The 15,817-nt window shown below is 42.7% G+C and overlaps 1 pseudogene; it reads right to left on the minus strand.

Moving 5' to 3' along the window:
• Positions 1 to 755: 755 nt before the first annotated feature.
• LOC142436758 (kelch-like protein 7 pseudogene) lies at positions 756 to 1,683 on the minus strand (annotated as a pseudogene).
• Positions 1,684 to 15,817: the final 14,134 nt, after the last annotated feature.

The raw sequence follows: 15,817 nt of genomic DNA on the forward strand, positions 1-15,817 counted from the left end.
TTTCCTTTTCTATCATTTTCAGCCAGTAATTAATACAGTAATTCCTCCTGTCATCATTTAAATCCAAGGAATATATAGAGATAATAGTGTATAAGTTTATTAGCTCCAAAAAATATATTGACTTAATTCTGGAAAATTACATGTTACTACTGAAAATGTTCTCTGACGGAAATCAATTTAATAATAAGGAAAAGCCACCATTCCTGGCAGGTATAGGGCAGCTATGGGAGGGTCTCAATGAATGACAGCTAATATCATTCCAAATTTCTGAACAATGCCAAGTATAAGAATTTAAAAATAATTACCAAGCAATCCTATTTAATAAGTAGCCTACTTATATCAGAGTATAAACTACTGTTCACTTTGCATGAGGCAAGGTAAATAATTTCTAACAAAAGCTGCCTCTGCAATTATTATATTAGAAATAATTAATATGAAAAAATATAAATAGGTCCTAGTAAGTGGCAAAATATTTCCAAGACAAAGTTTTATAACAAAAATAAGGGATGGTGGGCACATTTAATATAAATACTGAACATATTGTGATGGAATTCTAATAATGCTGGCTTTTGAGAATAACATACTTTATTGAATGAGACTTTTTTTGAAAATTTGGGGTCAATTCTTCAGTTACTTAAACTGTTCTACTTGAAGACTAAAAACATGTGGTTGGATATACAAAATAGTTATCAACACAGGTAATTTTAAAGAGCAAAACATGCATCAAATGAAATTTCTGAAGTTACATTCTCACTTCAGGATCGTGTGCCATATGCACCTTTTTCCAACTTTGGCTTAAAATATCTACAAGACTGTGGTCTTCGAGGCCTTGCTCCATCTGCCAGTTCTTTCTGATCCTCAGGAGACAGTAGATGATACCGCATTCCATTCATCACCATCTTAAGGCACTCAGGATTGTCTTGAATGAGGGATTCAAATGGGATGGTTTTACATAAGAAATTTTTTTGAGATAAGAGGAAATCTGACGTTAGCAAGGACATCCACCATAAAAGGCTGGCGATTCGGCACATCATGTCTCAGCCACCTGACGGCAGCATCATAAACCTCCTCCTCTGCGCTCACGGTCAGGGAGTCCTGGTTGAGCAGACTTGTTACTAGCTCAGCATCAAGGTGGAGAAACTCCTCAGTTTTGGAAACATCAGGGAAATTATGGTCAATAAAGGCATCTGCAGTGGCTTTCAACTCAGGACAGTCTAGACGCTCTGCTAGAATGCTTAGACCGAGACAGTTTGAAGCATCCACTTGCTCTTTCAAAAAATCAACACACATGTTCTTCACAGGTTCCATCTGGTACTGGTTTGCGGCATCCAACAGAGACTGCACATTGTTGGTATTCACAGAAACCCTTGCAGTGTAAGCAAATTCCACCAGGTGTTCAATAACGTCAGGGTCTGCGTCTTTGAGTTCTACTTCAGAGGATTTTGATTCGAGCATGCCAGTTGTGAACATGACATTAAAAACTGGGCTGGCTGCAGCCAAGACCACACGATGAGCAGGGATCTCTCTTTCCTGGACCACAAGAATCACATCGCAAAAAGTTCTCTGCTTTCGCATGCCATTCATGACTGCCATGGAGCCCACCAGAAATTTCGCTTCTTCCCAAGTGTCAGGTTTCTTCTTGGTCTTTCTCTTGCTGCTCTGTGACACCCTGGAGCCTGACATCCTCCCTGAGCTCGACTCTTGTCTGAGGCTCTCCGGGCTTGGTGCAGATTGTGGACTGCAGACTGCGTTCCGGCAGGGGTCCCTTCTGTGTGGGCCGAATGCTGAGGGCAGGCTGACTGTGGAGGCGGCGGCGGCTCACCCTCTGCGGAAACACCAGGCTGGGCTGTGTGGTTCCGGCAGCAGCTCCAGGGCAAGCTAGGCTGCATCTGGGACAGAGCTGTAGCAAGGTGGTGGATGAGCCTAGGATTCCGAAAACAAGACATTTTTTGGTAGGGAAGAAAAAAAGGCTAACATAGAGAGAAAAATAAAAATTCTTCTATCCATAAAAAAAAGATGATTTGGACACATACCAGAGGGACTCCGTAGAACCCAGTCAAGGAGCGTTGCTTAGAGGGAAATTCACCACTGCTGGAACATAGGAGGAACATCACAAAGGTAAGTAGCCACAGACCCATGGGGTTTTGAGGGCTTTTGGCACAGCTCAGTGGAAGCCTGCTGGGGCGTGACCTTGGCCCCGCCACTCTATCTGCTGGAGCAGGGACCATCTGGAGCCTGTAGTGGGGATTGGTCTCAACACAGCCACAGTATGCTTTCACCTGCCTCAGGGCTTGGACAGGACCCGTGCAGCTCCACCTGTAGGGATCAGGGTTCAGCTACACTGTTGCTTCTGCTTACATCTCTGCTCTCTGTTCCTCCACAGCCCTAGAAGGCTGTTCAGGGGCTTTTTCACAGCACAGCCACAGCTTGCCACTTCTGCGTCTGGGCAGGGACTAAACCCATACCCTTGCAGCTCCACTGGCAGGGATCAGGGTTCAGCTACATTGTTGCTTTTGTTTATATCTCTGTCTCTGTCCCCCATGGTCTTTGAGGGCTGCAGAGGGACTAAAGCCTTGCAGCTCCATGGGTGGGGAGTGGGACTCAGCTGCATAGTTGCTTTTGTTTCCCTCTCTTCCTTATATTCCCTGCACAGTTGAAACAGTCTTACTTTTAATTTTTTTCCCTCCTCTTTGTCTCTTTCTTGTTCTCTCACACTCCACTGCTGACCTCCAGAACACTCCCTTTGGCCTAGGGCATTTAAGACTCTACCACACCCAGCTAGGTGAGCTCCAAACTGTGTAGCTTGCCCGAGGCTAGGGAAAGGTCCTCTTTCCTTCCATGGGAAACTGCCCAACTTATCACTGGGGAATTCCTGCCTGTGGCCTGTGTACCTGGGGGCATAAGGCAGCTCAACCAACACTCATTAACATTACAAGCTGTTGGAAGAACCTCTGCTCACCAAAGAAGGCAACCCACCAGCCTTCTGGGACTCTCTCATGATAGGGAAATGACAGGAGGATAAAGTGGTAGGTTAATTCCATAGTGAAATAAGCTATAGGCAGTTCGAAGAAACACTCCTACAAGTCTCCCAAAGAGAGCCAGTGCCCTCCGACTCCCTGGAAAATGGTATCTGGCTCCTCTAAAACAACACAATGCAAACAGCCATCAGCCCCAAAGACCTCAACATAAAAATGTGAGAAACAAAGGAAAATGGCAGAAGATGTCCTAAACATAATGACATGCATAGAAGAAGCAGACATGGCGCTGCCACAGAAAGAAATTTTCAGAATGCTACTTGGAGTCGTATAGGATATGAGGGAAACAATACAGAAAATGGATAAAATGATGGAAGAGGTAAAAGTCATAAACCAAAGGGAAATACAGGAGTTTAGGGAGGAGACAACAGAAACCAGTAGCAGCCTCTTGGACTTTGAGAAGCGATGGAGGAATCAGAGATCCGCATCAATGACTTGGAGGACAGCCAAGAAGACTTTAACAAACACAGACAAAAATCTAATAAGATCATCAGAGAAGCTGAAGAAAACTTAAGAGTTATGTCTGATGCTATGAAGCGGAACAATATTAGAATTATTGTGTTACCAGAGGAAGACACAACAAAGAAGTCATCTGAAACAATAGTGAGATAATTCTTGGAGGAAAGCTTCCCCAGCATAATGAGTGAAAACCAGGCAACCATTCTGGAGGCGGAAATAGCACCAGCTAGACTAGATCCCAAAAAAGAAGTCACCAAGGCACATAACAGGTAAATTATCCAACTTTGAGGAAAAGGAGAAAATCAGAAAGGGGAGCAGCTAGGGAAAAAGAAGCAATCACATATAAATGTTCTCAAATAAGAATATGCTCAGACCTATCAGCAGAAACTATGAAGAAAAGGAGTGAGTGGAGTAAGATATTCCAAAAATTGAAGGAAAATAATGCAAACCCAAGAATACTCTACCCAGCCAAATTATCGATCAAGATAGATGGAGAAGTTAGAGTCTTCCCACACAAGGAAAAACTCAAAGAATACGTTAGAAGAAACCCAGCCCTACAAAAGATCCTTGCTGACGCAGTATGGGCAAAAGAGCAACACTGAAAAAGCATATATAAGAGACCAACACCTAGAACAACCTCACCCAGAGGGCAACAAAGAGAAAACAGACTTCAAGATAACATTGGCTTAAGGATGGAAAGAAGTCAAGAATGATACTCACACACATGCACAACACACTAATGAGAAAGGAACGTGTGAAAACTCCCAACACAAAAGGTATAAGATGACATCACAGAATCCGCAGATGGAGATAATAAACCTGAATATCAATGGACTGAACTCAGGTATTAAAAGACTGAGACTAGCAGAATGGTTTCGAAAACACAACCCATCTATCTGCTGCCCACAGGAGACACATCTCAAAGCTACAGACAAAAATCGCCTGAGAATCAAAGGCTGGAGAAGTCCTACAAAGCAATCAGCAATACAGAAAAAGCAGGGTTGCAATTCTAATCTCGGATGAAATTGACCTCCAAGTGCCAACCAAAAAAGAGATAAGGAGGGACACTATATAATGCTCAAGGGAATGGTAGGCAAAGAACCACTAAGCATTGTAAACATATATTCCCCAAATGAGAGACCCGCTGAATACGTCAACCAAACACTACGAAAAATTAAAAATGAAATTACAGACTTGACGATTATAGTGGGTGACTTCACCACACCACTCCCTGAGAAAGATAGATCACAGAGAAAGAAACTCAACAAGGAAGCTAGAGAGCTAAACTCCACAACTAGAAAATTTGACCTGATAGATATTTACAGAGCTTTTCATCCAAAAACAAAACAAAAAAAATTCATGTTATTTTCAAGTTCTTATGGCACATATTCGAAGATAAACCACATGGTGGGGCATAAGGCAAATCTACATAAATTTAAGCACATTGAAATAATACATATCTCTCGCTCTGACCACTGTGTCATAAGGCTGGAAATCAACAAAAGGAAGACAAAGAAACAAGAGCAAACAATTGGAGGATGAATAACTCTCTACTGCAAATGGAGTGTGTACTGGCGCAAATTTGAGATGAAATTGGGAAATTTCAAGAAACCAACGAGAATGAGCACATTAAGTTCCAAAAGTTATGGGACACAGCAAAGGCAGTCATCAGAGGAAGTTTCATAGCAATACATGCACATCTGAGAAAGGAAGAGAGACTCAGGACTGATATGCTGGCACAAAATTTACGACTAGAGCAGAGTCAGCAGGACAATCCTACTACTAGAAAAAGAAAAGAAATTATAAAAATCAGGGCTGAGATTCAGGAGAGGGAAAATAAGAAAACTATACAAAATAAACTATAGAAAAAACGAACCCCAATCCTACACAAAATCTTCCAGAGCATATAAAAAGATGGCAAACTCCCAAATTCCTCCTATGAAGCTAGTATAAGTCTGATACCAAAACCGGGCAAGAATCCCACAAGAATCGAGAACTACAGATCAATATCCCTAATGAACATTGATGCAAAAATCCTTAACAAAATACTAGGCAACAGACTACAAAAGAATATAAAACAAACATTTCACCATGACGAAGTTGGATTAATTTTCAGGGATGCAGGGATGGTTCAACATACGAAAGACCATTAGTATTATTCATCACATTGACATGAAAAATTATAAGAATCACATGATAATATCCATAGATGCAGAAAAAGCATTCGACAACATCCAACACCAATTCCTGTTTAAGACACTAGCGAAGATAGAAATGGAAGGAAAGTTCCTGAAGACAATACAAGCTATATATGAAAAACCAACAGACAACCTGGTAGTCAATGGAGAAGACTAACACATTCCCACTGAAAAGGGGGACCAGGCAAGAATGTCCTTGTCCCCACTCTTATTTAATATTGTGCTGGAGGTTTTAGCTAACAGCATAAGGCAAAGAAGAGACATCAAAGATATTCGTCTGGGGAAGGAAGAGGTGAAACTATCGTTATTTGCAGATGATATGATTTTATATATGGAAAATCCCAAAAGTTCCACAAGGAGAGTACTAGAAGCAATAGAGGAGTTTGGCAAAGTGGCAGGATACAAGATCAACAAAAGTCCATCACATCAGATAAGGCCACAGAAGGGGAGATAAAAAAAGGTGTTACCTTTCACAATAGCCAAATACAAATTGAAATATCTAGGGATATACCTGACTTTAAAAACAAAAGATCTATATGGGGAAAACTACAGAACACTATTGCAAGAAAACAATAGTGACCTCAACAAATGGAAGTGTATGCCATGCTCATGAATTAGAAGACTCAATATAGTCAAGATACCAGTTCTGCCAATGGCACTATATAAGTTTAATGCAATCCCGATACAATTACCCTCATCTTTCCTCACAGAAGTGGAAAACTAATGATGAACTTCATATGGAGAGGGAAGAAACCTAGAATTAGCAGAGAACTCCTCAAAAAAAGGGCTTGATTTACCTCAGCATATACTATACAGCCACAGTTGTCAAAACCACATGGTATAGGTACAATGACAGATACTCAGACCAATGGAAAAGAACTGAAAACCCAGAAATAAAATCATCAGCATACAGGCAACTGATCTTTGATAAGGGTCACACACATATCAAATGGGAAGCAGATTCCCTCTTTAAAAAGTGGTGCTGGCAGAGGAGGCACAAATTGAAAAATGGGATATACTGAAAATAAAACACTTGTGTACATCTAAAAAATTCACCAAGAGAGTGATAAGAGAGTCCACAGACTGGGAAAACATCTTTAGCAATGACACATCAGACAAAGGCCTTATTACTAAAATTTACAATACGCTGCTAGATTCCAAAAAGAAAAAAAACCAATAGACCACTTGAAAGATGGGCAAAGGACTTGAACAGAAATTTTACAGGGACAGAAATCCGAATGGCCAACAAACATATGAGAAAAAGTTCCCGATCTTTAGCCATAAGAGAAATGCAAATTAAAACAACAATGAGGTACTACCTGACACCCTCAATGGTAGCCCAATTCAAAAAACCAGAAAGCAACAAGTGTTGGAGGGGCTGTGGGGAGACAGGAACTCTCATCCACTGCTGTTGCACTTGTAAGTACGTACAGCCACTATGGAAATTAATCTGGCGATACCTAAAACAGATGGAAATAGAGTTACCATATGACCCAGCAATCCCCCTACTGGGCATATACCCAGAAGAGGCAAGAAACAAACCAAGACCAGACATCTGTGCTCCAATGTTCATCGCGGCACAGTTCACAATTGCAAGGACTTGGAAGCAACCCAAATTTCCATCAACTGACGAGTGGATTAAAAAAACTGTGGTATATACATACAATGGAGTACTATGTATCACTAAAAAGCAGTGATGAACGTATGAGGCACATAGCGGCATGGGAAGAGCTGGAGGAAATCATGCTAAGCGAAATAAGTCAGGCACAAAAGGACAAGTACAACATGAGCCCGCTGAGGTAAGAACTTAAAAATTTTTTAAAAAACCAAAGTGGCATAGGGGGAAAAGCTACTGTATACAAACATTTGTGGGGTGAAGACTGTGTAGTATGGAAGAGACCAGACCAAAACCAGGGATGCACATGGTAGACAATGGTGGAGGAGGGGGGGAAAGGAAAACAAAAGGAAGAAAAGAGTAGTGGGGGCATGGGGCACTAATCCACCCAAGGGAGGGTATTGTTTATATCTCCACAGGGAAAGTGGGACCAGACTTCAACCCAGTGCCGCAAGGTGTGAATGCAATATCCGGCGTGGAGTAGGGAACCAGTGGAGAGGTCTGGGAGGCTGGCCCCAGCACCATAAATTAAGTGGATTCCTGCCCCTCCCCCGAAAATAATTTGTTCCAAAGGACGACATTGACTCTGCAGCTCCGGGAGATGAACATATCTTATCAGAGCACACGGGAGTAGATGAAGGGGCAGGAGGAGAGAGTGCAACACAGCCTGGCCCACAAGGCCGTGAGGATGATGTTCCTGAGTAGAGCAGCCAGTCCATAAAGAGAACAACATGGCTGGCCCCACTATGAGAAATGATGCCCCTCATTGGCTAAGGGCTATACAGGGGACTGTACCGGAGACACAGTGTGGGAATTTCACCTGACCTGATCCCACCACACTGAGGCAAAGCACTGGGGGAGTGCAGCAGAACAGCAAGGGAATGGAGTGTCAAGGTCCACATGGAATGCTAAAAGTGGACTTTGGGGCCAGGGCGTGGTGCCTAACAGTCTAGACTGGAAAACGCTCCTAAGGGCCAGCAAATGATCCCTGAACTAACTACAAGCTTTGCTCTTGGGAAGTGTTTTGTTTTGTTCTTTGTCAGTGGTTTGTTGTTGTTTTGTTGTCAGGTTGTATACTGTTGCTTTGTTTTCCTCAGTCTTGTTTTCGTGCATGTTAGTGTCTCCACAGGTCTGTCTGAATAGGACAGGCTGGATGAACTATCTGGAGGAAAAACAATGGGACCAACAGTTCTGGGAGGACTTGAGGTGGTGGGTAGGGTGGGTAAGGAAGTGGTATTCACAAACACAGGGACAAGGGAACAACATGGGACCCCAAATGGTAGAGAAGGGGGAGTGGCAGGTCTGGTGGTGAATGATCAAGGGTAAGGTTGCTTAGAGAAGAGGTATACTCTAGCCCAGGTGGCGACGAAGCATGGTAGTAGGGCAGGAGGAAAGTCAAGGGAGATGGAGGAAAGAGCTAGGAGTCAAAGGGCATTTATGGAGGTCTAGACAAAGACATGTACATGCAAATATATATAGGAGGATGGGAAAGTATATCGATGTGTCTATATTTATAGATTAAGTATTAAGGTGGCGGAAGGACCTTGGGCCTCTACTCAAACACTCCCTCAATGCATGAATACTTTCTTTAATTAAATTGGAACTCTATGATGCTCACTCTCCCGACACAACTGCTGGAGCCAAAGTGGGTGAACAAGGAAATGTGGTGAAGAAAGCTGATGGTGCCCGACTATCAAAAGAGATAGTGACTGGGGTCTTAAAGGCTTGAAGATAAACAAGCGGCCATCTAGCTCAGAAGCAACAAAGTCCACATGGAAGAACACACCAGCCTGTGTGATCGAGTGGTCCCGAAGGGATCAGTTATCAGGCATCAAAGAACAAAAAATCCTATCATTGGCTGCACACCTCCATGATAGGATCACTGAAGACAAATGGGTGCATAAGCAAATGTGGTGAAGAAAGCTGATGGTGCCCGGCTATCAAAAGAGATAGTGACTGGGGTCTTAAAGGCTTGAAGGTGAACAAGCGGGCATCTAGCTCAGAAGCAAAAAAGCCCACATGGAAGAAGCACACCGGCCAGTGTGATCATGAGGTGCCAAAGGGACCAGGTATAAGGCATCATGCAAAAAAAAAAAAAGATATATGTGTGTATATGTATATATGTGTGTGTCTATATATATATACCATATTGAATGAAGGGGGAAGTGCAGAGTGGAGACCCAAGGCCCAAGTTCGGCCACTGGAGATCCCCTCACAGAGGGGTTCAGGAGAGGAGATGGGTCAATGAGGGTGCGAGGTAGTACCGATGAAGAACACAGCTTTCCCCCGGGTCCTGGATGCTTCCTCCCCCCAACTATCATGATCCGAATTCTACCTTGCAGGGCTGGATAGGGCAGAGGTTGTACACTGGTGCATATGGGGGCTGGAGGCACAGGGAATCCAGGGTGTATGATACCTTCAGGACCAGGGGTGTGAGGGGCGATGCTGGCAGAGCGGAGGGCGAGTGGGTTGGAAAGGGGGAACTGATTACAGGGGTCCACGTGTGACCTCATCACTGGGAAAGGAATGGCAGAGAAGTGGGGGGAGGGAGACTCTGGATAGGGCAAGATATGACAAAATAACGATGTATAAATTACCAAGGGCACATTGGGAGGGGGGAGCGGGGAGGGCGGGGGAAACAAAAAAAATAGGACCTGATGCAAAGGGCTTAAGTGGAGAGTGAATGCTTTGAGAATGATTGGGCCGGGGAATGTATGGATGTGCTTTATACAATTGATGTGTGTATATGTTTGGATTGTGATAAGAGTTGTGTGAGTCCCTAATAAAATGTAAAAAAAAGAATGACGAGGGCAACAAATGTATAAGGGTGCTTTGCTCAATTGATGTATGTATGGATTGTGATAAGAGGTGTATGAGCCCCAATCAAAATATTTATTAATTAAAAGAAAAAAAAGTGTTGCTGGAAAAATATGGATATTTACCTGCAAAAAATGAAGCAAGACACTTATCTCACTCCATGCACAAGAATAAACTCAAAGTGCATCACAGACCTTTAAGTTAAACTCCAAAGTATTAGGGCCATGAATGAGGGAATTGGGACCAACTTGGGAACTTTGGCACAGGGAATACATAGGTTATCAGAAATAGGGAAGGACACAAACAGAGGGGGCACAATTTGACAAATGGGATATCCTGAAGAAAAAACACCTGTGTACATCAAAAGAATTCACCAAGAGAGTTATAAGAGGGTCCACGAACTGGGAAAACATCTTTAGCAATGACACATCAGACAAAGGCCTTATTACTAAAATCTACAATACTCTGCTAGCTTCTGAAAAGGAAAAAAAAAAATAATTGCCCACCTGAGAGGTGGACAAAGGACTTGAACAAAAGTTTCACAGGGGCAGAAATCAGAATGACCAACAAAAATATGAGAAAACGTTCCCGATCTTTAGCCATAAGAGAAATGCAAAGTAAAACAACAATGAGTTACCACCTAACACCCTCAAAGGTAGCCCAATTCAAAAAAACAGAAAGCAACAAGTTTTGGAGGGGCTGTGGGAAGACAGGAACTCTCATCCACTGCTGGTGGACTTGTAAGTATGTACAACCACTATGGAAATTGATCTGGTGATATGGAGAACAGATGGAAATAGAGTTACCATACGACCTAGCAATCCCCCTTCTGGACATATACACAGAAGAGGCAAGGAACAGACCAAGGCCAGACATCTGTCCTCCAACGTTCATTGTGGCACAGTTCACAATTGCAAGGACTTGGAAGCAACCCAAATTTCCATCAACTGATGATTGGATAAAAAATCTGTGGTATATACATGTAATGGAGAACTACACATTGCTAAAAAGCAGTGATTAACGTATGAAGCACATAACGGCATGGGAAGAAGTGGAGGAAAGCATGCTAAGTGAAGTAAGTCAGGCACAAAAGGACAAATACAACATGAGCCCACTGAGGTAAGCAATAAATAAAAAAACGAAAAAGTGGCATAGTGAGAAAGCTATTGTATACAAACCTTCTTGGGTTGAGGACTGTGTAATATGGCAGGGACCAGATGAAATCCGGGGATGCACATGGTAGACAACAGGGGAAGAATTGGGAAAAGGAAAAAATAAAGGATGAAAATAAGGAAGAGATGGTGGAGGGGTATGGGGCGTTGACCCGTCCAAGAGGAGGGTATTGTTTGTGTGTCCACAGGGAGAGAGGGACCTGATTCGACCCAGTGCCCCAAAGTGTGGGTGTGACACTCTGTTATGGAGTGGCGAGACAGTGGAGAGGTCTGGGGGGCTGGTCCCGGTACCAAATACTGGATGGATGCCTGCCCCTCCACCCAGAAGAATTTATGTCAAGCAACAGCATTGAGCCTGCAGCTCTGGGAGAGGGACATATCTTGTAGGCGCACACAGGGCCAGATGAAGGGGGAGTGGGAGAGAGTGGAGCATATCCTGGCCCACCAGGCCCTGAGGACGATGACCCCAATTAGAGCAGTCAGTCCACAGAGAGGGACACGTGGCCCATGGGGTCAGCACCAGAGACACAGTGTGGGAATTGCGCCCGTTCTGAACCCACCACACCAAGGCAAAGCACTGAGGGCTTGAAGCGGGCAGCAAGGGAATGGAGTGGCAAGGTCCCCAGGGAATGCTGAAGCTGGACTTTGAAGTCATTGTGTGGTGCCCCAACAGACTGGACTGGAAAACACTCCGAAAGGCCAAGAAACGATCCATGAACTAATTAGAAAAATGATGATTTATGCATAAATGATTCTAAATATATCATAAGTACTATAGTTGATAAACTCAAAAATGTTTTCGGCTACATTTCAGCACATATTAACTTTGTACATCAATCCTTACTCATTCACTGCTAATCACCATCTCCCAAACCATTAACCCTTATACGTTAACCTGCTGAGTATCCTTACAGCACACTGATAACTAGCTGAAAAGTCACGCATCCTCCAGAACTACAAACACCCTGCGCATCACCTGATGTCACAGCAAAGTTAACATGTGCTTAACAAATCCAATGACCATACACACTAAATCTAACCTAAAGCAGTTATTCCACTTCTTTGAATGAGAGTCACAACCTGGACTATAGTCTATCAACTTAACCCTAACCTTATGACCCTACATCTCAAGTGCAGAAACTACCCCCGAAAACTCCAATGCTTAAACATTATTTCTACATCATTATCACTTAACATATATGCTCCTAATCAACTCAAAACATAATCTGTTAGGCAGAAACTTTCTAAGTATAATGACCTTTAATCTGTCCACCAACACCTGAAACTCAAATCATCACAATTAACTCCTAATTCTATCCCTTGATTCTTGTTCTTGAAGCAGGAACATTGATTAATCTCAGGACCTGGCTTCCAATCGTTAAGTACAGACTCAGTCTTTAGCACACTAAAACCCTAAGCTAGGCACCAAACCTAACACACCGAAATAACTCACGCTGCTAATTATGTGTGTGGACCTGTCTCCTCTCCCAGATTTTACCTATATGTAAGAGACTGCGAGAGGTAGACATGCAAAATTAGGAGACACCAACACATCCTCTGTTTTCAGTTAACGTTTACAAATGGTTCATGAAATTTGGCAAAATGAAGGAATATATAAATGTTTAAATATGACAAAAAGCATATGACCAAGAGCTAGCCCAAAACATTTGTGGTCCTCTGCTCTACTGTGTCCTACACTCAAGGAGTCTTCTCTGCTATTAGACATATGCAGGGATGTGGTACCCAATAACCAAGGTGACCAAGAGCGAAATTGTACTTGCTCACTAATTGGTAGGTCACAATGTATCCTGGTTTCTCCCTCAAAGATGTAGTGAATCCGTGTTTAATGAAACAAATAAAATAATGGATATTCTACCTTTGACTCCCTCCATTCCCTCTTTCCCAGTGACCCTCATGTCAAAAGAGATGAACGTGGTATCAAATTAAAAGTACCATGATCTCCATTTTTTGAAACCGTGATCTCCATTTTTCACAACATTGGACTTTTCCCTCAGAATTAACGGCTTTGAGGAACATGTAACACACCCTTCTAACCCTAAAATATTTGGGTTTGTAACTACTTGAGTTTCCAGAAAACCAACCACTTAACCTCACAAGACATACTTCAAGTAGGAGCTGCAGCTTCACCCTTAAGTGTAAAGATGTTATTCCCATGGACATCCTATGGGTCCAGTGCCAGGAACGACCTGTCAGCGCACACTGGGCTCTCCACTCTTGGAGAAATAAGTCCTACAAGAGTCACTCGTGATAACAACAGTGGCCAACCCCGCGCTGACTTAATCGGTTAAATCCTGACCAGGCACCCCGAGTGTGTGGATATCTAAATATACCCTGGAATGAAAGTGAGACCCGGATGTGGACAAACCAGCAACTAAGAAGTCATTAGTGGAGGTTTCAGAGTCAGCGTGTTAGCACAGGCTGAATATCTTTGAGCTCAACCCAGGGGCTTCCGGAGGCAAAAGGCTATGTTCCTCCCTGAGCCTGTCTTACATACCTACTAGCTGAGGGTACCTGGCATGTAATAGGTCCCCGAGCCTAGGTTCCAGGTACTCTTATCTTCCAGGAAGCACAAAATATCCAAGCAAGGATGATCAACACAGCACAGCCTGATCTGAAATCCAAATCCGCCTGAATTTCAGCACCTTCAATTATCTGCGTCCAGCCTCACCTGGATCCTTAGCAGGAGCTGGAAATTAAGGAGGCAACGTGAGAGACTGATTAAAGGGTAATCACCTTTAATTACACCAACATCATTATTAAATCAGTGAAATTTATACTCCAGGAGCCTTTCTAATTGGAATATCCATCCTTTGGTGAGTGCAGAAAATCAGGGATTCTCAACCTTCCTAAGGCCACAACCCTTTCATACAGTTCATCGTGTTGTAGTCCAAACATAAAATTATTTTCATTGTTACTTCATAACTGTCATTCTGCGACTGTTATCAATCAGGTGAACCCTGTGAAAGGGTCGTTCGACTCCTAAAGGGTTTGTGACCCACAGGTTGAGAACCACTGTTCCAGATGAAGGCAGAATAAACCCGGGGTGGATTGGGTGACGTTGCTGTAGGAGATGTTCTTAGGGAACACTTGGAGCTATAGGAACACCTTTCAAACATAGACACACAGGCACACACATGAAAATATTAGCAAATAAGAACGTCAAATGTACGCAGAGAATCCAAAAGCCAAGTGAATTAAGAGACCATGAATAACATTTAATATAAAATAAAGGCTCACCCAAAACCCAGAGCTTAGCATCATGATTTGTGTGTTTGTTGCCTTATAAAATGTAATATTTGATGACACTTTTTTCTCTTAATCTTATTTATCAAACAAGGTTTATTCATCAGTAAATTAACTCTCGTCAAACTTCATTGTGCATTGTTCACCCAGAACCACCCCTTAAATTTTATATATTATCTCTCTGTCTGTCTCTTTTTCATTCTCTTTCTTTCTCCTTTCTGTGTGGACTGCTTAAATTTTTTCACATTTTTAATTTATGAATGCCAAGAGGGCACTACACCATCGTCGCAAGGCATAATTGTCAATGAAAGCAAATTAATTAATTTAAAAGAATTTTTAGCTCAAATATGTCTTTTTAATTATATGTATCTTATTTGGAGATGTTAAAATAAATGGGATTAACAATGAATGGTAAAATTTTTTATCACCATTGTTTGCAAAACTCTGCTCAGAAACACAGAGAAGACTAAGGCCAACATCAGCTTGAGACATGATGTCCCCTAGCTGGAGAGTACATTGCCAGAGAACCATACGGGTGATACATGGTGTGTAATGAGCCTGGTCTGACCCTCACCTCCCTCCACAGTGGTGTGAACCAATAAGGGAACAGAGCAGGTCTGCAATGGGAGCCAAGCCGAGCCATAATGCCCCTGAGTAGCTGCAAAAATAGACTTCAGACTAGAAGGAGCAGTTTCCGGAAACCCCCAGGACTGGTGGGGAGATAGTCATAAAGGTCAGCGGTCAGACCTAGGATTATATATGCTTTCATGTTTGAGGGGTTTTTTTTTTGCCCAGTTTCCCCCCACCCCTTTTTAAATCAATATTTTCTTTTTTGTTTTGTCTACGCTTTTGTTGTTTTGCCTACCCATAGAGGCATGGGAAGTAACTGGACCAATTGTTCTGGAGGGCCTTGGGGGAGAAGGGAGTGGAGAGAGGTAGCGGTGATCAAACAATTCCATAGATAGGGGAACTACTATGGAATTAAATGAATAATGAGGAGGACTTAGACATCCTGGGGATGTTAGAGCAATAGCAATTTAGCTGAGAGGCATTACTAAGAGACAGAAAAGGGTTGAGTGTGATGGTAGGACAGGGGGAATGAAAAAAGAAATACAGAAAAGATCTAGGAAGCAAAGCTATGGATAGAGGTATAAACATATCGGTGTGCATGTGTGAATATATTAATTCACAAAATAGAGGTATTGGATTATGTGCATATATTTGTATGGCCATACATTGAGGAAGTGGATGGACTTT

This window comes from Tenrec ecaudatus, unplaced genomic scaffold (genome assembly GCF_050624435.1).
Source record: "Tenrec ecaudatus isolate mTenEca1 unplaced genomic scaffold, mTenEca1.hap1 Scaffold_602, whole genome shotgun sequence".
NCBI lineage: Eukaryota > Metazoa > Chordata > Mammalia > Afrosoricida > Tenrecidae > Tenrec > Tenrec ecaudatus.